Source organism: Corapipo altera, unplaced genomic scaffold (genome assembly GCF_003945725.1).
Source record: "Corapipo altera isolate COAL_440 unplaced genomic scaffold, ASM394572v1 2b, whole genome shotgun sequence".
NCBI lineage: Eukaryota > Metazoa > Chordata > Aves > Passeriformes > Pipridae > Corapipo > Corapipo altera.
In genome coordinates, this window is record NW_020884874.1 from 18693760 (window position 1) to 18719618 (window position 25859).

The 25859-nt window shown below is 38.2% G+C and overlaps 1 protein-coding gene across 2 annotated transcripts in view; it reads right to left on the reverse strand.

The window, feature by feature from the left end:
* Positions 1 to 23321, reverse strand: part of EPB41L2 (erythrocyte membrane protein band 4.1 like 2) — a 138203-nt gene extending 114882 nt beyond the window's left edge. For both annotated transcript variants that reach the window (XM_027669516.1, XM_027669475.1), the window contains exon 1: positions 23235 to 23321. The gene's annotated coding sequence lies outside the window, so the exon portion shown is untranslated. The remainder of the gene's footprint in view (positions 1 to 23234) is intronic.
* Positions 23322 to 25859: the final 2538 nt, after the last annotated feature.

The window sequence follows — 25859 nt, forward strand, 5'->3', positions numbered from 1 at the left end:
CCTCACATGTGTACCAGGCCACTCCTTTTTTGTAGTGCACAGAATAGATTTTTCTACTTTGGAGCAGAGCTGTGCAGTAAAATATGAAATTTTATATGTAATCCGTGTGTAATTTCTAGGAAAATTAGAAGTGGGGGAGCAGGATCACGACTGAGGCTGCTGACTGTTCTTCACAGAATTCTGAAGAAACTGTAAGATATTACATTTTCTTTATCAAAATTTTCTGCGTGATGCCTTGTGCCACATAGCTTTAATCTGATTTTTGTGAAGAGATTGAGGGATGTGTTTTCACAATGCCAATCTTAAAATGCTGAGATTTCATTAAGAGTATCTTACCAGTGAAAATGAAGTCAACAGGCAATAGACCGTGAATATTCTGGTATTTCATAATGTGTAAGATCGAGAAATTAAGTCCTGTTTGACACTGATTAATATTTTTTTCTTCAGTCTTGGTGCTTCAGAAGTAGAAGCAACCGTGCAGCTCATAGGAGTGCTGTTAAAGGAAATTAATGTAAGCACACAGAGAAGCAATGAGCCAGCAATGAATAGAGAGCAAGCAGTATTAGATATCTGTGCCTAATTCTGCATTGTTCATTCTGTGTCCACTGAAAGAGAGTAGGGACCAGTAATTAAAGAAGGAATTATAATGCATGTGCACAAGCGGTTTTAATTTGTACCAGCTATATTTCTTGATGTTGTAATCTTCATGTTTTATGTATTATATTGCATAATTTAAATAAAGCTGATGAATTATTTTTAGTATCTCTTGCTCCACGTTCAAAAACAGCATTAAAAAAGCCTTTGACTCAAAGAGGAGATGGAGTATCATTTTTCTTTTTCAGGAAAAAGAGTCACTGTGTTTTTCTCTTCAATGTAGCAGATGCTACAATTACCACGGCACTACTGGGTTGGGGTTTTACCTCTAGATGCTCTCTATATGCAGAATGGACTCTAAAACTCTGCGTCTGATATTTTCTGGTTCATTCCCCAGATGCTTTAATATCACTAAGCATTAAGAAATGATAGCAGAGCATGTGCCAGTTTCTCAAGACAATAATATAGCAGCTTCACATGCCTGCCTACAACCAGTAACTATGACCTATAAAAGGCTTAATTTACAGGTGCAACAGGACACTTGATCTCTGCTGCTTTCTGAGGCAACCTGAGTTTGCACCATCCAAACTGCTTTTTATTATTGCTAGTACCTGTGTGGCTGCCAGTATTTTATACCGTTGGCCTGAGCAAGTTTAATTGACACAGTACTAAAACCAGCTGCATCTGCAGCAATCTTGTCTTCAATAAGGTTCCCAATGTTGCTAAAATCAGTGGAAATGCCTGTAATGAAATTTCCCTTGATAAGAACATTCAGGAAGACCTCAAAGAAACCACTTCTTTTTTCCTCTTTCCTCAACAAGACTTGGACTCCTCTGCTCAGGATCCCAGTTAGAGGTGCTTCCCAGAGAGTTTTATTTACACTGATGTTTCTTCTCACACTGGTTTTAGGCTATTTGTTTATGGAGGAATCTGTTGCCTTATGGCAAACTTTCCTCCTCCAATGTAGAGTTCAGGAAAAATAAATAGTCTGGCAGTTTCACTGAATTAAAAATCTATGAGGCTTTTCTTTAAACAATATAAAATGTAATGCATTTTTTGGTGTGTGTTTTTTCTTAACTCTTTTTATTGTGAGACAAACATGTCATAAAGAGGAGAAGGATATAGACAATTTTTTAAGCAAAGTAATAAAACATATGGGTGGCCAAATAAAGTCTGTGTCATTTTGTCTGCAGCACATCAGGTGGTGATTTTCATAGCTGTGTAGTTTTCACAGAATCACAGAAAGGGTAAGGTTGGAAGGGACCGGAGTGGGTCATCTGGTCCAACCTCCCTGCTCAAGCAGGGTTATGCTAGAGCACATTGCACAGGACATTTCTTGAATATCTCCACAGTGAGGGAAACTCCACAATCACCCTCGTAGTAAAAAGCTTCTTCCTCATATTCAGGTGGAACAAACAACGACATTTTTGGGAGATGTACTGCTGCTGCACTAGCACTAAAGAAAAGCCATTAATGTAGTTTCAAATACTTTTCTCCATCCCCTTTCCACTCTTCTGAGTTTATATGTAAATTTTGTGTAGGTGCCACAGTGATAAGAACTGTTACCAATCTGTTGTTGCACTCAATATGCAAAATTTCTTGAAAGTGCTGATACAACCAACGCACTGTTTAACAGATAGAAAGACTGCAGCATTGGAGCTGTAAGTAAATCTGTAGTCAAAATGGCTCTTTGCACAACTCTTGCATCAGTTGGCTTCTTGGCTTTACCTAAATGACACCTTTATTATAATGTTCATTCTGCAGTCTCCACATTAACCTGATGGCACAGCCACGAACAGTGTCTTACAAAAGAAAATAAGGAAAAAAATATCCATTTCTAATTATAAACTATTTGAGGTTAACAGAAAAGGCATAAGGAAAAATATTTATACTGCCTTCTTGTATGTAAGGATGTCTTCATTATAAAGATTTTGAAGAAAAAATGAACGAAAAAAAGATCCCAGAAATGGCTGAAGTAAACTCAATAAAACCGCATAATCTATTACTAGTACAATAATATACCTTCTTTAGTTATACTCAATTATTTATATTTAGTGGTTTTGACTTTTGTTATGCAGCACCATCATTTTGGGTTTTAATGGGTAAATAAATTCCTGAGAGGGCTGGAAGTTGGTCCTGAAAGAGTCTATCCCTCCTTCTTCCATAAAGTTTTCTTACAGAGGGGAATAAGCTTCTAAAAGGCTGTTTTGTGGAAAGGAAATGTATTTTCTTTTTTGCCCAGAGGTTAGTTCCTGGTAAGTCTACTGGCATTCAGCAAGGGTCCAAGGCATTGGATTAGTGCCTGAAAATATCTTCCATAATTAATAGAAAATGTGCCAAGCATAAAAATATGCACTAGAAAAAGAAGCTCATTGTACCTGCAATTTTACTGTGATAAAACTGCATAATTGATGAAGACACTCATCACAGACAATATTTTCAATCTGTTGGCACTGAAGATTTCATGTGCCCATGAAGTAATATGGTTTGTATGCAGTGTCTGGAGCTCGAGGTTACAGGACTTACGCCCACGAGTGAAGTAATGTGAAAGGTACCCTTTGGCATCGCAGGAGTGGATGTTGCTACTACATTTGATTGCTGGTCGAGGAATGCCCCTTCCAACTGGGTACTTTTTAATGTGTGATTCTGCTTTTTGCTTCTGGCAGTATAACAGCACAGTGGATTCCCTTTGGCCCCAGGTTTTCACACATCAGACAGTCAAAAACAAGAGACAAGTTATATTGCTGCAGTGTGAAGGCATGAGTTTTCTCACACCCCAGCTGTGGTGCTGTCAGGGAAGACTAATGCAGCAATCCCACACTGACAGCTCCTATATGGTGATTATAAGCTGATAAATGTAATTGTGGGAGTTTGGAACTACTAAGATTCTGATCTTGCAGACACTACTCGTTAAAGGACTCTTTCCTGTGACTACATCTTCTGAATTGCTAAGATTCTTCTTGGTTACTGCTACACTGGCTTGAGGGCTGTCCTCAAGTTAGGACATGTTGCCTCTGTAGATGAGCACTGTCAGACGATACCATTAAAGAAAAGAACCTTGTTTTTATCTCTGGAAGAAAAGGTGCACCTTAAGGCCCTTTGTGCCTTTTATAGCAATAGAAGTTGTAGAGTCTGGAGTGTTAAAGGCAAAACACAAAATAACAAAAAATCCAGAAGATTAGTGGTATGTGATGTAAGATAAACACAGTGAATTTAAATTCTTTATTCAACCAGAGTTAAGTGGGCAGGAGGAAAAAAACACATGGAAAACACACCATGTTCATCATGAAATGGATATCCATAGGTTATACTTGTCTTTTGTCTTCAGATTCCCCATTTGTTTGATTCTGTGTTGTTGTTAAGTGTCAAGCCACAACATAAATTCCACCAAACAGCAAAAGACAACTAGTAGTTCAAAGTGATTGCTGATGTAAAAAGCCTGTGTTCTCTTGATATTGCTGCTTGGCACTGCTACCGACTGGGTAGTGAAGCGGATAACAAATATTGGCATGGGTAAGTGGCAAGTGTTGCTGAAGACCTAGATTTTGTTCGTAGAGCAAACATCCACAACAGATGGAAAGATCCAACCTGGCAGGCCAACTAGGGCTCAAAATCAGTTATGTCTAAAGAAATGTAGTTGAAACATTATTGTGTGGAGGATGAAAGACATTAAAGAAAGGAAATAAATTACTTATTCCACAGCTGCACCATAAACCAACAGAGACTTCAAGGGAATTTTAAGAAAAGCAAAGAATGGGTATCTTTTGTAACTTAGTAAAAACGTGATTGCTGCATATCTGGGATTTCAATTGCAAAGCTGATAATTCTCAATTCATATACTATCTCTGTTAACATGTCTAAGTACTGATGAAAGCTTCTGGACTCTGGGTGGAGAGAGTTTGTCTTCATCAAGTCGAAAGCCAGGATGGATAAATTTGGCACATATACACCAGCTACATCTTTTAGGTGTTAAGGTCATAAAGTGAAAAGCATTTGAGATGAGAGACTGAACACTTTGTAAAGAGAACAAACCAGCTGGGTCAATTGTACAGCATAGAAGAAAGAAGCTGATATAAAAGAGATGACTGGAAGAAAATGCTAAGATATCAATGTTAGTGTGGAAAGGAATAGATAAAATAGATACATGTGCAACAGTAATAGTAATCATCATCATCTAAATTGGAGAGGCTCATTCTATAGTTATTCCATTAAGATAATGTGAGGAAGTAGCCTACATGTTCTTTGTGCAGAGACATGCATAGGTGCTATTGCCTCATCAGATTTCTCTGTGCCAGTGTTAGCTCTAATCTCCACTCCTGCTTGAAAAATTGTTGCTACAAAAGGCCTACGGACAATGCTGGTCACACTAATCTGTTTTCCTTCTGAGGGTAAAGATTTTCTGGTTTTGACTTTTAGTTTGCAATTTCAGAGAAAGCAGATGAGTTGTGTGAGAGAGGGCTCTCAGCTGACAAAAGCTATGGATAATTATCATCTTTGAAAGGTATTTTCATGGGGCTGATAAATGGAATCTTGGAAAATGTAGGCTGGGAGGGATGTTTTTATTTATATTGAAGTCCCATGACAGCTGTGCCAAATAGGCTAGGTCCCACCCTGGTCCCATTATCCTCAGTAGTAAAATGGATATTTATGTCATCATCATAGTATCTATTGTACATATTCCTAGAATCATCCAGATAAACAATCTGAGATCAAGCTGTGGGCAACCTTGCCACTTAGCAGAGTTCAAAGAAACTAAGACTAGTTGTAACTCAGTATAAATCAATTAACACCTCATAGGAATAGACTCACCAGGATTATTTAAATAAATTCTTGTATCACATTGTCCTATGGTAGGAAGCCAGACCATTAAATAAAAATGCTTTGGAAAGAGCATATTGCAATGTGACAGACCACACAACGAGAAAAGAGGACATTAGTTAATTAGATTAATTACATGTTAACCCCACAACTCTATGTCGGAGCCTTGGCATCACTAATTCAACAAAGGCAAATCAAAATATGTACCAGAATACTTGTAAAAGAATAAAGTCAAATTCCTGCAGGAGTTTTGAATAGAATATTTCTTTACTTTCACTATTGCTTTCAAAAGAAAAAATTAAGTTTCTATCACTCACCGACTTTATTTTCCTGCTAAGTTTTGAAATTTTCCAAGGGCAAAAAGCTAGGAATTCACAACATAGACACAAAATCAAACCAGCAATCCCCTCTAAAAAACAACCACCAAAAAACTCCAAGTAGCAATGGTACTTATACATTTCTACTCACAATTTAAGCAAAGGGGGCACACACAGCTTTGATACCATATCCAACCACTTATCTGTTTCCTGAAAGCTATAACTTTTTCAAAATAAAAACCATATCCATTATCCGCTCTGCTTCTCTTCTTTGGGATATGTGGTGAGGATCTTTAAAAGCAAGCTTTGCCAGCCATAGTGAGGACCACAGAGTATTGGTGGCATGGATCATCTCCTGTTTCATTTGTGGAACAAACAGAGACAAACACAGCAACAGCTCCAATGGAAAAGTAATGTTAAGAAAAAATTTATTCTTTCCTAACTGTTCCAGCTGTGGTTCTGGCCTTCACTTTCTCTGCAAGAATGTGTATACAAGAGGCAATTATGATACTTATTTCTGTCCCATTCCAAGCGCTTAAATAAGATTCCTGACTTTTGTTTTCCTGGCTACTCCTCCAAGTATCTGGAAGCAAGAAAGCAGCATTATGCATCCTATCAATTATCTATAGACCATGAGAAAGCTGCCTGCTGATCCCATCTTGGGGATTGCTACAACGGAAAACAATAAAGTTGTGTGTCTGTAACTAATACTAAATCCTCCTCACTTGATCATGACATGACATTCATGATCATGACATTCATGCTTATCAATAGCTCACATCACTGCTATGAAGATCCAGATGTTTACAGAAATATCTTTTTCTCATACCTGTACTTGTGTGACAACCCAGCTCCTCCTCTGTGTTCCTGTATTTGTGTAAGCCTTTGACAGAACAAAGAAGATATAATTAATAGAGAATTCATTTGTAGCAGCTGAAGAAGATAGGAATATTCAGGTTGGTGTTAGTATGTAAAAATGATTTAAAGTTTCCTGATTAGCAAGGGCATTATTTTTGTTCATAAAAATCTGTCACTGAAAGAGTAGCATTTTATGTGTGTTTTGTGACACTTCATCTCAACTAAGGATAATTTTTTTCTTCCAAATAACTGTGGGGATTTTTTTCTCTGCACAATCTCAGTGTTCCTTTCTTAGTTTATCCACATATTTTTCTACAATGATGTGTGTTTTTGTAAGCACACATTTCCAGTATCTCTGAACATGCTTCCCAGGGTATGACCCAATCATTAAGGCTGAACTAGTCAAGTGATTTAACATACGAGAATTTCAGGTAGGGTGTAACCGGAGGAGGGAATGCAGCCCACCCAAGTCTGAGCCTGTGAATGCCAAGTTCAAGTAAATTTGCTAGGAGGCTTTTTCCCTTTAGCTCCCCCCCTCCCCAAACCATATAATCAAAAGGTGAAGAGTTCAGTTTTGGAACAAACAGGACCTCTTTAAAAACATGTAGCTGGCTGTAGCCAAAGACAAACTATGATGTCATTGGGTGGGAACTTCCCCTCACTGTATGCGAGCAGCACTGGAGTGATGCGATGCAAGATGTGAATAAAATCACAGGGATGATTTTAATATGTCTTGGGGTATAGTTGTTACAACTAACCTGCAGTATCAGTGATTTTCTGGTTTACACCTTTGAATGTTGTTCATCTACCACAAATTGGTGCCCAAGCAATTTTCCATTCCTAGCCACGCTACATTCATACACAGACTGAAAGCTAATCTGATTTGCAAAGTTGTCAATCACAGCATCGATTATATAGTAGACAATGGTGTTAATGCAATCATTAAATGGCAAGCAGCTTTTGCAATGTTTTCTTTGAATAGCATAGAGGGCTCTAGCTATATTACAACCACAGCTGATTCAGGGAACCTGGCAATTGACAAGTTACCCTGTACCGGGTTTTACATTTATATTGATTGGTCCTGCAGACAGTTTAGTACCTAGTTCATATTTATGTCTGTTTGCAGAACTAGAAACCAGTTTTGTCCTCAAGAGACTTCCCACGCAGCCACCTGGGAGGTGGCTTAGCTACCTTTATAGCAAATTGCTTGAGAAAAGGCCATGTGTGCTGCTGTAAGAAAATGGAAAAATGTATTGGAAAAATGTATTTTAAAGAAAAATTGGTGCTTATGTTGATGCTCTTATTCTCACTATTCCATGTAGGACACTAATGGTGACGAGAGAAACCAAGGTCAAATCCTGGCTTCACCCCATCACTATGAATCAACCTCTCTTGACAGCAAAGAGGCCTGAATTTTATCCTATATGTTTTACACTGAAATATGGCCAGCAGTGTGAATCAACTGCTTTGAGACCTTAGAGCAAAATAAGTTGAAGAAACAAATTAGCTTGATGTTTTTGTTCTACTACTGTATGGGCATTTGTTTGTAATATTAAAATTCCCCGCAATGTTTTCTTTTCTCAGAATTAACTAATAGAAACTTTCTTGGTCTGTGATGAATTACATTAGTATATATGTAGATCCAGATAAAATATCCATCTCTTTTCCATTTTGCTTTTCCAAAGAAGAATGGAATGAATGTTTCATTTTTAATCAATTTGACTTTACGATTTCACTTATATGATATTCTTTATTATTAATTACACTCAAGAAAAAACATTGGGAAAAAAACCCCCAGCTTCACAACTGGCATTGATTTTCAAAGAAATCTGTTACCAGTTTTCAAGTACTATATTCACAAAGGTCAATAAACTTAAAATGCACAAACTCATTTTTTGAGCTTACAGACTGCTGAGGGGAAAATGTGCATCATGAAGAGCTAATCTCTTTAAAATCATCTGTCTCAAGTGCTTGCCTCAGGTAAGTTTTTAGCATTAAAAAAGCATACCATGTATAGCCATGGCATTGCTAAGATGTCTGTGAAGTCTTGCATCAAAAATAATGAATATCCTGATTGTCAGATAATGTAAAATTTGCCTGACAGAAAGCCAAAAGCTTCACATTCTTCTTTTTTCAATATGGATTATTCATTTTGTTTCTTGAAAGGAAGAAATTACAATGAATATCAATATTGGGTCCAAATGCCCAATTTAAAATCCTTTAATATTGCATCTATTCATAAATGTTTAATCAAAATGGTTACTGTACTGATATTTTATCGTGACACTAACTTGAATATTATCCATATGACATTTAGCAGTATTTCAGTTTTATACAAGTAAAAGCATCCTTTGCTGTTAAAAGTTTATGTGACTGGTTGTATTGTTAGCGAAAAAAATGCTTATACTGTATGCAATTTTAGATTAGTGTGAATTAGGGAGTCATGTTGTCCTTTAGGTGAGTGGAAATAGCCATTATATACATAACATCAGAGACACCACATATTTGTTGACATCACTACTGTTTAGCCCAGAAACCGTCAGAAACTAACTTTTGCATTCAGGGTCTTGCACATACAGAGTAACACCTGTCCATGCAAGCTGTGCTTGGAGCAGGTTAGAATTTCTTGCAAAATTCATATGCACCAAGTAATTTCACTTTTATTTGATTTAAAGTGTCTGCACAGCAGGTGTGTGCTAAGTGTTTAAACTGATTCAAGTGAGACCAGGAACGCAATCCCCTGTTTGGAGTAGGGCTACTATAGCTTTTGAAAAAGAAGCAATAGTGGCATCAGCATTGCTTGTGATGTCCTTCGGAGCTGAGCAGAACAGAGGTGGCCCTGGCAGCTCCTTCCACCGACCAGTGTTCCACTGCGCTACTGAGTGGAACAGGGAGTTTACACTGAGACATTGCTGACTTCCCCTCAAATGCCCTCCCAGTCCATAATCCACAAACCCCACTAATCTGCACTGGGGCTTCCCTGCATTACTGTGGATTAGTGACGTCCTGCTGTATCATATAGTATATTTACGCACTGTTTACAAACCCTATGCAGTTTAACCCGTGGCAAGCATTGGTCTGCAATCTCACATACTGTAAACCTTGTTTAGTATGTATAAAAAGTAGGTATAAATAGTGTTATGCTTACTTCACCATAGAGTTTTATACAGCATACTGCATGTATACTTATAGTCAGTTTTTCACATCCTTGGTGCATTCAGATATTCCTTTGCACAACGGCAGCCTCTCACATATCTGTCAGGAGGCAGTGGTGTTCAAGGACTTAGCTTGGATTCCGCTTTACTCCCCAACTCTTCTCTAGTGGCTTGGCTTTCAGCCTAGCAGCGTTACTTATTCTTCCTCTCTCAAATAAAATCTGTAAGTCTCTATCCTACAGGAAGCCTGATGGTCTTAGACTCCCTGCTCCTGAAGGCATCAATCGCCCTGTTTTTGTAAGGTCTACTAGTAGTCTTCTGCCAAGCATGGCTCATGACAGTGGTCATGACTAATTCAAAAAGGAGGAGCAATTCACAGGATGCACTGACTTCCTTTAATCTCACCATTTGTTTGCCTTCTTCCCTACCCATCACCATCGTATTGTTTCTTTTCCTTCACTTTTCTGTGGTGAGCCACTGGTTAAGTTACTGTAGGCAAGAACTGGAAGAGTTCTTTGCCAGGCTCTTCAAATTTTTTCTAGTCTTCCTGTCTAGCTCCTAAGGTCAGTGGTGGCCCCTCTCCTCTCCCTTCCACTCCATCAGCCTGCAGTTTCACTGCCATCACAAATGTAAAAACATACCCACAGGCCCTGCAGAAGGATGGCAGCACTGAACAGTTTTCTCTTGTTCAGTAAGAAAGGTTGGAGCCAAGCAGTAGATTGTGAAGTGCAAAACCTAAAGAGGACTAATGGGGTGCTGTGGAAGGAAAGGGGGGTGATCATGCAGGCAGAAAGGATAACCAAATGCCTTCCTAAGAGTCTGCTAGCAGCACGTGGAAATGCTCACAAACAGCTCTGCATACTTCACAAACACTTCCATTAAAAATCCTCATAAGTTCTTCTTTAGAATGGAAAATACTATACCTGGAGTTTCTGGGGAAAGTCATGTCTGTCCATTTCTTCAGGATTCATCCAGGGCACCCCTTTTTCTTTCAAAACTTGCACCTCAATGAACTTGACCTCTCTCATCTGCAGCCTCCTCTCTCTCTTCCTTTTTCTGCCTGACTTGCTGAAAGACTGTATTCAGTCTCTACTCTGCTAAAGCTTCAGCAAAGTGATAAAATGTGGCAAGGACAAGCGTAGGGGAGATTCGGACACAGATAAGAGTGCAAGCTTGAGTTATACGGAAGACTAGTTTTTCCGACAGTGAACTACTGACTGTTGCTATAATCGTCAGCTCTAAGACTAATTTCATTATGTTCTTTCTATATAATAGATTCTCTCCTTCTCTAGGTACTCTGGTGTCTTGTGTACCATTTTTCATCAATAGACTTTAAACAGAACTGAAGGAGATATCTCTTTCTTCTCTCCTAGCATGGATGTAATTTTTTTAAGCTTCCACTTTGGTCCATTTTATTTTTTTTGCTAGGATTGTAACTACTGTGAAGGCAGGAAAGTTAAGTCAGATGAGTTTTGTTGTCTGTGAATCCCTGGACTACTTCCACCACAGTGTCTCTCTACTTCCCTTCCCACTCCAGCAGTTGGTTTTTTTTATCATGCACAACTGTCATGGGAAGCTGGCCTCAGAAACAAAAAGTATATCCAGGACCACCTGCCTACAGTACTGACAGCACTGAACTGTATTCTCTACTCCTTGAAAAATGTAAAGGTTTAATACAGGGATATTGCATCTGTGGAAGCAAACCAATAATGCCTATTGAAGTTATTATCTTTATTGAAGCATTTTTTTTTGTTGACTTTGTGCAGCAGTCTTGGAGAAGCTTCTGTGACTTGCATGTCTGTTGAATTTTGTATTAGACAGCATTTAACAGCATTTCTGAGGAAATCTTTAGGTAAGCTAAACTGTAAATTTGCTATATGACTGGGATATGCTAAGAATTCATCTGCTTTGGAGAAGTAGCGACAACACTATTCACACAACATGCATAAACCCTCTTAAGATTTAAATGTGAACAGATTACATATCTTTGCCATGTTAGCTCAATAATCCAAACTTCCCTCGGGCAAGTTGCCTGTGTGTCTAAACAGCACACATCTGTTCTTTTCCACCACTTGTTTACATGTTCTTCCTCTCCGTGTGCCCGTTCCATTCTCATTTTAAAGAAGTTCCTTAATGCTTTATTTATTTCTCACATATATTTCACAACTGCATGCTGTAACAGCTGTATGTGTTGAGTGCTGGTTTTATACAATTTATCTTCCAGTATTTGTTTTTTAATATATTAGTGTGTATTAAGAATAACTTCATGAAGTCATTCAAGGTTAAAATCAGGCTTTCTGGCTTCAGGCTGATTGGGCAGCATTATGAAATATCACATTGCATGATAATGTAACTAATGAATCTACAGTGATACATACTATAATACAGACTAAGGGATTTAGGATGGGAGAGAAAAATCTAATTAAAATTAACAATTTAATAGTGTAATTCAAAACATTACTATATGTTTTACTAAGCATAATAAGAGAAAAAATACACATTGAATTAAGCAGATATGTTATTATTTTTTAAATAATGACTATCAGTTTTCTATTCTCAGGTATTGAACAGTCTGATTTTTGGAAATGCTGAGCAAATATTTGTTCACTAGTGCTGAAAAAATAATGCTGGATGGTTCAATTCTATGAAGTCCACCATCTTTACAACATTGGTACAATGCTGTACAAATATTAGGACAATGAAGATGCCCATTTTACTCTAAGGATGGAGCAAAACATTGCTACTCTATGAAAATTGTTGCTAGAGCAGCCCAGTTACAAACCTTTTTTGCTTAACATTATTTCGTTTTCTATACTATTTAAAGTGTTCTACAATTAGTAACCAGATAGGCTGAAGTGGGTTGTTTGTTCTTCTACTGAAATGACAATTGGTGCTACCAAAGCAAAGCACTCAGCACAGGATTTGTTTACATGTTTAGTCTGCTTGCTTATCATATTTGAGTGCCCATCAGTGTTGCCTCAGTCTCTTTTTCCAGAGCCTCTGGTTGCCAGCCTGGAGTAGAGCCTGCAGTGTGGGTTGTTATAAAAGGCTTAACAAGAAAAGTAAAATTCAGAGAGAAATATTTTCCCTTTTTTTTAATGTAAAAATTGCAGCAAGCATATGAAAAAGTCTATGACATTAGGAATGGGCACATCTGACATTTAATTCCTATAAAATGCGCCCACAGACTAACAATGCATCATTCAGAAAAGAAACCAAGTATTTTCAAGGTAGAAACACAAGCAAAAAAGTATTCCTGTACATAAACAGATATTACTGTAGGAAAAAAGGTTTCTGCTGATTGATCTGTTGGAATCTTAAAACTGGCAGAACAGAAGATCAGTGTGGAATTAAAAATCAAACACTAAGTAATTCGTTGAGATAATGATTCTGCTTCTTAATCTTTTTTTTCTCTTTGTAAAGTAACTTAGCAATGCACATCTATTTGTCGTGGCTATAAAAAATTTTCTTTCAGATGTGTATAAATACTATTGCATAATGCCATGTTGATCTCTGATCATTGTGAAAGCAATTATTTCCTTTGGACAAAACCCTCTCTTCATTAGCACTGAATGGTATTTGTCAGTCTTTTTCCTGTTTAGATAATATGTTCAGTGTTGATATATTTAAAAACATTCAATTGGTTGGAATAGTATCTGCGGCTTCCCATCAAAGGAGTGATGGCAGTAGCTGTGGGTCTAAATCTCAAAGCACCACTCTGTAGACTTCCTAAGTGATTAGTACAGAGTATTATCGCTCTCCACCATCTGGCTATCTAATATGGAAACGATATTAAAGGAATCAGAAAACCTATACAGGCTTCGTCACTGTGGACACACAGTGTGCCACAGCAAAAATGTGGAAACTACGTTTAAAACAAGAGATACGCTTAAATGTAAAAGAATTATTTCTTTTGCAGGGAAGACACACGTCTATCCTCCCTCATTTTATTTACTTGCAAGTATATAAAGCCACACATATGTATACTGAGATAATGCAGCTTAGCACATATACATGGGCTGCATGTTTAGCATGCTAGGAGTGAAATCTATTTAAATTAAAAGGCTCATTTTGGTTTTGATGTCACTACAATTAGTTGATGTGTTGGATGGTTTCTGAGGCTTTGATTCATCTATGCTTTAAAGGTTTTGAAGTTAAATTGTTTGGATAAGGCAGAATTAAAGAATCATCAGAAATTTCTGTGTTAAAGCCTCACAATCCAATACATAAAAACTCTTGTAATTCCGTGTACTGTATATCTTTGTGTATAAAAATATCCTTTTATAAGGAAGAACAAAAGATACGCTTCTCCACTCCAGGAACATTACATGGAATAAAGAGCCTCTGAAAACCCCCAAAGCACAGAATGCAAGCTTGTGCTGCCAGACAAAAGTGAAAGCCTATCCTGTTTTCTCTCTCCCTGATGTAGTTGCTGTGTCAGATGAGGGCATCAGGGCACATTCAAAAGTCAGAATGAAGAAAAGAGAAACAGTGCAGAGAGAAGTGTTGTGAATTCAGTCCTACTAACACCTAGGTTTTCCCTATGCAGGCCCAGCTTTAGGCTTTTTAATTTGTTTGTTTTACAGAAGTGCAGATAAAGGCAGTAATTAAAAATGGGTTATTAGATTTCACTCATTCATAGGTGTTATGCTCCGCAGTATTGTGACCCCTCTATCCAGCAAAGAGGAAAGCAGAAGAAAAGGGAGGTCTTTTCTCCTATTTCCTTCAAGCTGTTTAGGAAGTTATTTCTTTACTTGTTTTTAAATGGTTTTATTTTTACCTCACAATGAAAATCAGTTTCTTTGACTTGACAGAGAATCCTGAGTTATTGGGCTTTCAGCTACACTCATGTCACAGAAGTTCTGTAGCCATTAATGAGGAAACAACACGTTTGGCTGAGCAGCACAATTAATATAGTCTGGTTTGGTGAAGATGTATGTCTTTTATTCTTGAAATCTCCTTCCCCACTGCAGTGATCTCAGGTACTCTTCTTGGGACCTGCCCCAGACAAAAGACAGCACGGACTGCAGCTAACCTGGAGGAAGGACAGTAGTGGAGCTGAGCCTACCTTCTCCTCTGCTAAAGAACTAATTTCCTTTGTCTTCTAGCTAACTGTGGGGTTTTTTTACAAAGCTTGTAAGATGTTAATTGTCTTTAAGATGATTATCCTCTTGCACATATGGCTGAAATTGGTCACTGACTTCAAAAGCTATGGGCCAATGGCTGACAGCAGTCAAATGTGCCTTAGGAAACTAGGCTATCAAATAATTTCTAATATGTGTTTTTGTATTTTATATTCATAGTACTTTTGACCACAGTTCTCTGACCATTGGCTATGTTCTCCATCATAGCCAAGGAGTGTAAGTAAAAACCCCAGCAAACACCATCTTCTTACCTAAAATTTCAACTTCTCCTTCTTCTCTGTATATCATGAAAAGAACATGCCATCTTTTCCCTTTATGTACAAGCTGCTTTACACAGAAAGGCTGTGGATCTACGTAGCACTGCTTTTGGCAGCAAAGCTCCAGTCAAGTTGGTGGGCTCTGTTCTACTGTTCCCACTCTGATCAAATCTGCATTGTACTTTGCATCCACAAAAAAGTTGTGTGAACAGAGCTGTCTGTGGCCCCTGGGGTAAAGTGGCTCGCTAAAATGATGGACACTAAAAAAAACCACAAAATGAGTTTTTTAAGGTATTGTTAATCCAAATTTTTCAGTGTTCTCATTCTCATCTCCTTCAGTGGTGCAGGGGCAAATGTACACTGCTGCAGTGGGGAGAAGAGCTAGGAGATGAGTTTTAAAGCAGATCTGCTACCACAGCAGAATTAATTTTTTGAGTTACCCCTGAAGTGTGAAATTCTGTCCTGAATGAAAATACCAGGAAGTTTGTCTTTTACTGCAGGGTCGATAGAATCTCATTTTGTGCAGCCACAGCACAAAGGCAAGAATCCAGGCCCTACTGACATCAGGAGTACAATATCCCATGAATTCAACATCTTGGCACTGAATAAACTACAATAGTTGCAACTCCACGCTAGGATAGCAGTAAAACCTGTGAAACGTTATCTGTGGATTGAATCTCCCCTGCCATTAAAAATTCCAATCATAACTACGGAAAAAGAATTATTAAAGGACCAAAAGATATAATTAGAATTGCTCCATACTTAACTGTCCAAATCTTTCTACTGTGCCCTCATTTACACATGTCCTTTAGGCAAATATTTTATGAGAGTATTTAAAATTTCCTGTTGGGAGTTTTTTTTTTAAAACCAATGTCAATTAGTACAGATCGCGACCCGTTTTTCATAAAATTGGCATTTGGGCAGACAGAGGCATGAACACCATATATGTACACTGTTTGGCAGTATAAAAACACAAGTTTCAGATATGTAAAAAAAACAGGTGCTGGCAGAATATACAAGGAGAGAGAAAAAGAACTGTCAGCCTCTGTGCAGGGTTCAGCCAGTTCCTAATGACCTTCCATGTGCTGGTTCGTAACACACAGGACCTTCTTATAAAGTCCTAATTCTGGCAAAGATTCCTTTTCCCTGAGTAAGGAGAGTAGAGCAACCCTCACAGTAAATACTCAGTAACAAGGCCTGTGAAAAATACATTAAATACACCTTCCAAACAATGTAGATACTTTATCCTCCATTAATACCCAGATATATCAATATAGTCAAGAAACTGTAATAAGCTAACTCAGTTAAATGTATTTTTGCTGAACTTCAACTCATTGTTAGGCATGTACAGTCTATGGCTGAAAGCAGGAACACACCACCAACAGTGCTATTTTCTAAACCTAAGAGGACAGTGTTTTTGGCAGAAATTGCCTTGGGATTCTAAAAGCTACTGTCTCCTTTCAGTCGGCTAGAAGTCTTGTCGTAACTGTAAAATCTATACACAACATAATCACAGTAAGCATATACCCCTTTTGCCTGCAAAGGACTTATTCTATTGTCCTCCTTGTAGAGAGGCAATATACACATTTCCTTTTTTATGATGCAAATTAGGGAAAGAATATGAAAATGTCACTTTCAAAAAAGCCCATTTAAATAAAATATAAACCACTTCATAATTCTTTAGGTAATTCCTTCTGATACAGCTTTACACCCTGGATTTCTACCAGCATAGATGTCATCTCATGTAATTAAACTGGATCATTTTCAAAAGTATTGGATGCATAGAGTCACTCAGAAATCAACTTTAGGAAATATACTTGGAGGAAAGTAAACTTTAAAAGATTCAGGAGTATGTATTTGCAAGAAGATGTGTCTTTTATGACATATGATTTACTGAAATTCTTATGGGTTCCTTCTGAAATGATCTACTAGTAATTTAAAATGAGATTTTAAAATAAAGGTTTATAAGGGATATCAGTTCTTTTGTCAAGGCTTGAAATGATGGTATTTATCACACAGACAAGAAGTTATCTTGTCCAATTTTCTTTAGAGAGATTTTTGTGGTGGTGACTTTTTAATTGTAAAGCAGAGAAACTCCACCTGAGATGGATAGACTGGCATATATACCAGGGAGCCATATGACAAACCTTAAACGCCTTAGAAGATTTTCTTCATGCATTACTAGTTCAGCAGTTGTACGGATTATTGTTGTTATTGTTTGGGATTTTTTTTCTGGCAATATCATAGTAAATAACAGTTTAAAGGAGAACAACAATGTAGTTCTGCTGGTGCTAACAGCAAATTTTTTCCAAACAGAAGAAGGAGCATAGGAAAAAAATACAGATTCAATGTCTGCATGGTACTAATGTAAGGTTGTTCACAGATAATTTGAGCTGCTTCTGGATGAGTTCAGGTTGTACTGGAAGCAGTACAATCTTTGGGCTGTTTACTTTGGGCTAAGAAGCACAATACATTCATCCAGATGTACAGCCACAGTAAACACAGCCATGCAGTTCCCAGTACCCAAGACTGGTTGTTAAGATCTGGACTCTGTTACTCTTGAGCTATACAGGCACAAGTAGTAGCTCCTGTTTAGAAATAAAGTTACAAACCTTTCAGAAAAGAAATCAACCTTCTCAATATTAAACCAAAGATAATTAAGGCAGGCATCAATCAGAAAGACTGAAAGTCAAGATATTTGACTTGTTTGTTAAAATACAGAACCTGTGGAGGAATTTAAGATAGGTCACATTGCCAAAGTTGAAACTGTAGAAAAATTATGTCTCCAAAGACTTTCTGAATTACTGCACAGGGGAATTAAAGTGTGTTTTTCAAGGTCACAAAAAAAAAAAAAAAAGAAAAAAGAAAAAAAAAGAATGCTTCAGTACTTGAGATGTAAGATGCAGATCTGGACAAGAATTTCAATAGTAAGCATTACAATTAACGTTGACTAGACTATATCTTAGATAAAACGTTAACTTTTGCCTAACATATCTTATGACAGATTGAGAAAAAACCTTTGAGAGGCTTGAGACAAACATAATGCCTATGTGATGGGTACTAACTGATAGACAGGAGCTGTAACTGAAGGAGTGTGGAGAGGGAGGACAAACTGGGTTTAATGATGTTGCATGTAGGCTGAAAGCCAGACATCTACAGGCAGATTGTCAAAGTTGGGCTAAGATCTTAATTTGAAAAATGGAGACTTAGCATTTGGTCAAAATTGAATGCAAGCATATTTGATACTGAATATTTTGAACTGAGTATGAATTATGGGTCAAAAAATTCACCGATTCCCTGGCTGCCCACCAAAACTAGAGTTTTTGACAGAGTGCATTTTGATGTATGCCTAAGCTCCTTCCTTTCAGTGTTTCAAAGCATGTGTAAGGCACCTTTCATGACTTTTTAAGCTGTAGATTGATTCTCTTACATAGAAGCAAGTCTGGCAAATTCTACTCTTAAAATGAAAATCACCCAGAAACTGATTAAAAATAAGACTTTTCTCTCTCATATGTGTACAAATTCTTGTGGACAGACCAAATAGCTGTTGTGATTAGAAAAAATGAAATACTGTTCTTCTGGAGCTCTGGGGAGATGTTTTTCCCCACCATCTCCTCACTTTATATTAGCTATATTAAACACTTGATAGTCCACTTTCAGAGATACATGCTAATGGTCACATGCTGGCTTATGTAGACAGACTGGATGCCTGACAAAATGACCCAAACATGGTTCTTTCAATAGGGATGCTGAAAACATTGTTCTAACCTGGACTGAAAATCAGATTTACCAGTGGAAATGTAAATGTTTTCCTCCCTTTCAGTTACTGCAGCTCATTTAGTGCTACTTGTATGAGTGAATGTGAATTGAAAGTGGCTCAGTAAAAGTCTGCAGGATTGAATAAGAACTGTAAGAGATAATTCATTAAAGACATAGCAATGTGCTAAGCTGGAGCATTAAAATCTGTTTCTTTCCCCATTGGTCAGAATGTGTTTAGGTGTTTTTCTTAAATTGTATTCGTTTCCTTTTTCATGCTTTGTCATAATACTAGAATGCAGATACAAGTTAATGTCTTTCATCCATTGTAAGTAAAAATGATGATTGTAAATAAGGGGGCTTTGAATTGGTTCATCCTTGTGACTTCATACGTTAAAACCCTGAGCCTCAAGAAGAGGATCAGGAAACCCCACTGTCTGCAAAGAGATGGTGAATACCCTCAGAGCCATACATACTGATGGATCCAATAACTGCGAGAGATTTCAGTGACAGAAACTGGATGCCAGATCACATTGCTCCAGGTGTGAATGGTAGCTAAACCAATGTTAAAACTGAGATCTCTCATTTCTGTTGAGGTCAGGAACACTTTTCTTCCTCAAACAATAAGTTACTGTTTCCCTGAATAGCTCATAGGAGAGGTATTTTGAGCATCACTGTTTTTTTGTTTTAAATTTTAGGTTAAATATAAACAGCTATCTTAGGAGACTGCGGATGTGAAAGCAATGAATGCAATTTTTTGCACAGTTAGGCCCAGCAACACCAGGGGTAAACCAATTTCAAAATTCATGCAAAACATAAAATGACAGGGCTTAATTATTTCTTCCTAGGTAGGCTCTAACTTGGCAGATTCCTACACTGCGTGAATTCTTCTGAGCACTTGAACTTTGGAGCGTTAGTCACAGCCATCAGCAGGGTCTTACAACGCAAGGAGGGTTAGCATAACATTCAAGAAAGGATGTTTTGACAAGTGTCTCCAGTTAAAGAGTAGATGTTGAATTTAATTGTCTGGGCTTTAAGAGGCTTTGCCAGAGCATGAATTATTGGGCTAGAACACAAAACTTTTTTCCTAATTCTCAACCAGGTGATCACAAAATTCAGGCCTTAATCCATTTCACTGAATTTGAACCTTCTAAGCAACACGCAGGTTAGAGGTTGTGTCTAAGGAGGACACAAGCCTAGTTGTCCTGGCCATCTCGGTTGTCTGGGGAGAAAGTAGAGCATCTCTAGAACAACTGTTTACTTATTATGTGAATAACAGATTCCCCTTGGAGAAGCCTCTGCCTTTACTGACCGGTGAAGAGTCCCAGAGCAGGTATGTTCACACCTTAGGCTAAATGAGCAATTGCCTGAAGCTCTGGTAGTCCTTGTGAACTAATGTCTCAGTTCCTCTCAGTAAAAAAGGCAGGCACACACGAGAAATGCGTACAGAGGGAGGAATGATGATCTGAACTTCAGGAAGAATTGTACTGTGTCCTGGCAATAAGAAGCTTAGATTTGTTTCTTTTTAATTGGACATTGGGCTCTGCAAACATGCACTAAACGTGCCTCTATTCCACAGACACCTTAACTTTATAGAAAATCCATAGATAAAAGAAGGAAATAGATACAGGGCCACAAACAAAGCCTGCATAGCGGTGACAAACACATACTGTGTTTGTGCGATACCTGGAGCTTGGGAAGTTAAGAAGCCAGAGCTAAAAAAAGAAGCTTGTGGTTAAAGGGAGAGACAGAAGAGCAAGAGAGAAGAGGAGAGCAAGAAACACAACAGACAAGCAGCGGAGAATGAAGATTTTTTGGTTTAGTAAGTGAATATGTATTTCACCCACCCACATCTGGAATAATACGAATTTTGGATTCAAAACTGCATTCTTTACTTGCCTAAGACTCACAGTAAAGTGTCTTTTGCTCAAGGAATGCAGGATCTAGTTAGTGTCTCAGCTGTATGACTTCCGCATGTAGTTGGCAATATTCACTCAAACTTTTTTAATTGCAGGCAGTGTCTTCTTTTTAGTTAAAACATTTTCCATCCACTTTTCTCCTGCATATACTGTTTTAAAACCTCTACTTCAGACAGAAAATAAGAACAGTTCCAGGAAGCTGGATGTTCCAGATCAAACCTAACTTGACCTCTGGAGGTAAAAAGTCCAGCGGGTTTGGTAAAGTCCCTAAAAGAGAAATGTGATTTTATTTCAGTGTATGGAAGTTGCAAATCTGTGATGGTTTCCTGTCAAACTGAATGGTGCCTTCACCTTGCAGACTGCCATACTTAATGGCCTCCAGAACATGCAACTTTTTACTTAAATACACATTACACATGTCAAGAATCAGAGAAACAAGACTGCACTTATCAAAATCACTTACAGTTATTTTCTATTTTATAATTTTGTGTGTGAATAATATTTAGTAAAAAGAAATCTATCTACTCACATCACAAAATATGAAGTAGTAGAAGTATTCCACTATTTTATTTGCATTGTAGTTACCTTATATATTGGAAAATGAAGTGATGTTTATCAAGTTGATGGAATCTGTGCTTCTGAAACAAAGCTAAAGAAATTAATAGCTTCTTTTAACCTGATAGTGGAGCAACATAGGGAAGACTGGTTTTGTTTACTATAAAAGGATGATGTAACTGCAGTAGAATGAGGATTTTCCTAGGTGATTTCTGGTGGATCTTCTGTGCTGATAAGTGAAAGAAAGATTAGATTAGGAAAAACATAGATTAGGAAAGCATATTCTACGCCTGCTGCTTCAAGTATTAAATCTAGCCAATGAGATACAATTTGCAGAGCAAATGGGTAAAGGAACTAGCTCTAATAAATGCTTTGTTCATGGAGCAAAGGATTACACCCTAACAATAACACCCTGTGCAGAGTCCAAGTTAGTAAAAAATGTCATGGACTGTTAAGTTAGTGCAGATGTGCATCCAGACATTTTTGCCAAAAGCCATCTGTCCTAGATGCAAGATTTTACATTTGTCTTTGTTGAACTTCACATAAGAAGCATCTGTTGTTCCACTTCTCCAGCCTGTTGAGGTCCCCCTACATGCCAGGTTTTGCATTTGGTATGGTTCCCAAGCAGGCTGCTTGGTCAGGCAGAGGGACAATCTCTGCCATCATGCTATCCTGCTTTCCCATTATCTACCACTAACTCTCTGTCAGCACATCTCTTCTAGCTCTACCTGTTCTCTTCCAGCTCAGGTCTGATGGGACTGCTTCTTCATCCTTCAATAACCTAGTTTAAAGCCATTCCTAGAAGGCTGGCAAGCCGGTAGGCAAAGATATTCTTGCCCCACTTTATTAGGTGAATCCTCTCTCTACCCAACAATAATCATTCCTCAAAAAGCCTGGAAGAACCTGGAAGTGTGTGAAACACTACACTGAGAGTAACAGCATTTGTTGTTATTATCTATGTGGATCTTCAGCCAATGTTCCTCAAAAACAGTCCCTCACAACACTGCTATTCAGATGGTAGCAAGTGAAGAACTGCCGCTCTGGGTAATCAGTTAATTTTTCAGCTGACTTCCACTGTTCCATTCCCCCTTCTGAAATGTAAATGAACTTCCTGTGATCAACAGATGATGAAAATATCCAATTATATTATTCTTTTTCATGTCAGATGTCAATCAAATGTAGTGTCTATTCATTAACTATATCTGATAGCATCTTCATGCACTTCTTCCTTTTGTACCAGTTATTGTGGAGACTCTAGACTATTTGCTTTTTGATCTTTGTATTAAATCACCTTATATCAGGCAGTCCTCTGCAGCTCACACTTCTCTTTGTTTCTTTAGCAAATCTCTTATTACTACCAGATCACAGTTTATTCTTCTTCGCTTGTTAGAAAACAAGATGTCGTGTCAGCAGTGACAGTAATGAAGATTTGTTTTGTATTAGTTATGCCCTCCCTTCGTATCACAATAACCCAGGTTTCCCCTATAGTTTCCATGCCCCCTCATTACAGTACCTTCAACTCCCTCCGACATGCTACACAATATCCCAGTCCCCTTTATGACTCCCTGCAACACATCCTGTTCCTGCCCTTTTACTACCCAACCTCCCACACTGAGTCATGTCCCAAATACTCCTAGCTCCTCCCATATCTCTTGCTTGACTAAGATAAGACATAATATGCATCGATAATATGTACTGTGACCTATCGCATAATGAGCTGACCAATACGCGTGGCCAGCCACTGTTTCATGGAAAAACAGACACAGAGCATTCTTTCTTCTTTACCTCATTTGGGAGCTAAATAAGCCTCTCTTTTCTCCCAAATCACTCACTTTTTAGGAAAGATGTGGGAATACCTTACCTCTGAATCCTCTTACACTCAAAAGAATTTGATTGAAGTTAGAGGGTTGGATTAAGAGATGGAAAGGTGGGTGAGAGGCTGACAGGCACAGGCAGTGCAGTTGTGTAAGCACATACAATTATAGGACTGATTGTGCTTGCTCTTTCTGTTAGCGTCACTCAGCTGTCATAATGTGATTTTTTTTTCCCTCAAAGGGAAAACTGTACTGCTGAGAGGTTAATCAGAAACCCTCTTTAAAAAAGGCAAGGCCACAGAAAATTGATAAAATGCTGGCTTTAGCCCAAGCCTAAGCAGTAGTGAAAACCAGTTTCTGCCAGGCACCAGGTCAGTGACCTCTACGGAACTTGCACAGCATTTGGGCAAACATACAAATCACAACTTCTTGCTTCAGTTTTCTAGTCCTCCAATGAACATTTCCCTCCAACACCCCTTTTGTGACTTGTAGGACAATTCATAGGAACTGTTACCAGCTCCAGCAAAAGTACTTTTAATTTCTCACTTCCTCTCATCCTGAAGATAGTACATTCATGTACGTTGTGAGACCAAAGAACATATTGACATTTTAGTGCAAGGTTAGTGGGTATTAGTTAGAGATAATTTTTAGCTCCATTAAAAATGCACTGTTTCATTTGTTAAGAGGACCATTAAATGCTACCTTTACTTAAACATTGTATTGGATTCCCCTATCAATCCTACAAACAGAAATATTTTTTTTTCCTAGAGTTTTCTTGCTGGAGATTTCTGTGAAACACTTAATGAATTGATTTGGAGCAGTTTCAGATCCAAATCTGCTTTTTAAATTCATACTTTTAAAAAGACACTTAATACCAAAAATATTTTCTCCTGGAATCATAGAATCAAACAGGTTGGAAAAGACCTCTGAGATCATCAAGTCCGAACCTTGATCCAACACTGCGGTGGTTACTAGACCATGGCACTAAGTGCCACATCCAGTCTCATCTTAAAAACCTCCAGGGATGGTGAATCCACCACCTCCCTGGTGGACCTACAATCAAATTTTTATGGAAGTATTGTGCTTGACAATGTAAATGGGCTAGGAAGAGGTGAGCACTTATCCTAACAGTAGCTGATATTCAAATGAAATGTGTATAATAAGAAACACTGCCAGCAGCCTCGTCCTAAAGCTTCTTTTGGATCCCTCAGAATTTGGACTTTGGCGTTGCATCCAGCCTTTGGTCTCCACAAAACTATGCAGATGAAATAAAAATACTGTGTGAAAGACAGTGATGGCAAACACATCTCCAAATGGATCAACAATAATAAAATATTTCCAAACAGATTTTATCTCCCACAAAGGAAAAGCACAGAGGAGGAGCTGAATACAGAAACTGGCCTCATTTTTCACTCTTCTTTCATTCAGCTTCTAACATCCAGCAGCCATGCTGGTTCCTCCCTATCATAACTATCCTATTTTATTTATTTGCTTTTGCCATCTGTGGACAACATAAGCATACTTTGTCTCAAACATTCTGAGTGTTACACTGGAAAAGGTATGATTGGAAGACCACACAAGGAGGTGGGTCTGTTCTGCCCCAACTTCCTGCTCCACCTTGAACTCATGCTCAGTCCAACCCCTGGACTCACCTGCTTGAGAAGAGCTCAAAGGGCTGGCTGTACATATGTGAACAAAACATGTTGAAAAGAACCCTTCTAGTTTACGTAAGAGGTGTACACCGGGTTAACTATAAAAAGAAGCAGATTGGACTTTCTCATGCTCTTTTCCCTTTCTTTCTCTTTCGCTTTCTTTGTCTCACAACCCCAGCTTCAGAACATTAACACAGCAGGACTAATGCAGGATCTAAGGACTGGTGATATTCTTTGTTCACTCTCCCTTTTTTGTCTTTTTTTCTCCCTCTGATTGCTTTGCCTGGGAAAAGCATGGCTATCATATTCCACCGCATACTCCATACTGAACTTTGTTGTGGCTGTGGGGAGCTTGAGGAAGTGTGTTGTGGCTTGTTAGCCAACACCTTTGAGAAGTGATGTTGTGGTTTGTGAGCCAGCACCTTTGAGTAGTTTGTTATGTGAGCTGTGAACTTATTGAAGTGTATTGTACAAAACTAAGGGCTTAGCCTTCACTCTTGTGGAAGAGCATTGTAAGAATTTAAGGGCTTGTTCACTTCTTACCCAACACGTCTTGAGTCTATAGAGTGGACTGGTGGCTGGAGTTACGGCAGCTGTACTATAAAACATTGGAACACTGTCTTTGTTCAGCCCGGTGAGAATTTACAATGAATGTCACCCCCCTACCCGCTCCCCTACTGATGGGTCGTGACACTATCCGTATTGTCTTTAAATATGAAAGTATGAATCTTTACAGCGTGCTTGTAACAAATGTGGATAGAGCCTTTCTAAATCTTCATTCGCAAAGCCTAGCCATGATGAATCTTTATATGAATATATACAATCTGCTTCCTCAGATCTGGTCTACATGGTCAGGCCAATTTGCAAAAGTACCAAGCAACATTTAGCTTGGCTTCTCCCAGAGAATGCCATGACAGGATTTGGCTTCCAAGAGGCACCAAATCTTTATTTAAGCAAGAAAGGAGCGTCTCCCCTTCCTCCCCTTCTTTTAAGCGATCTTAAAACACCCATTCACGACAT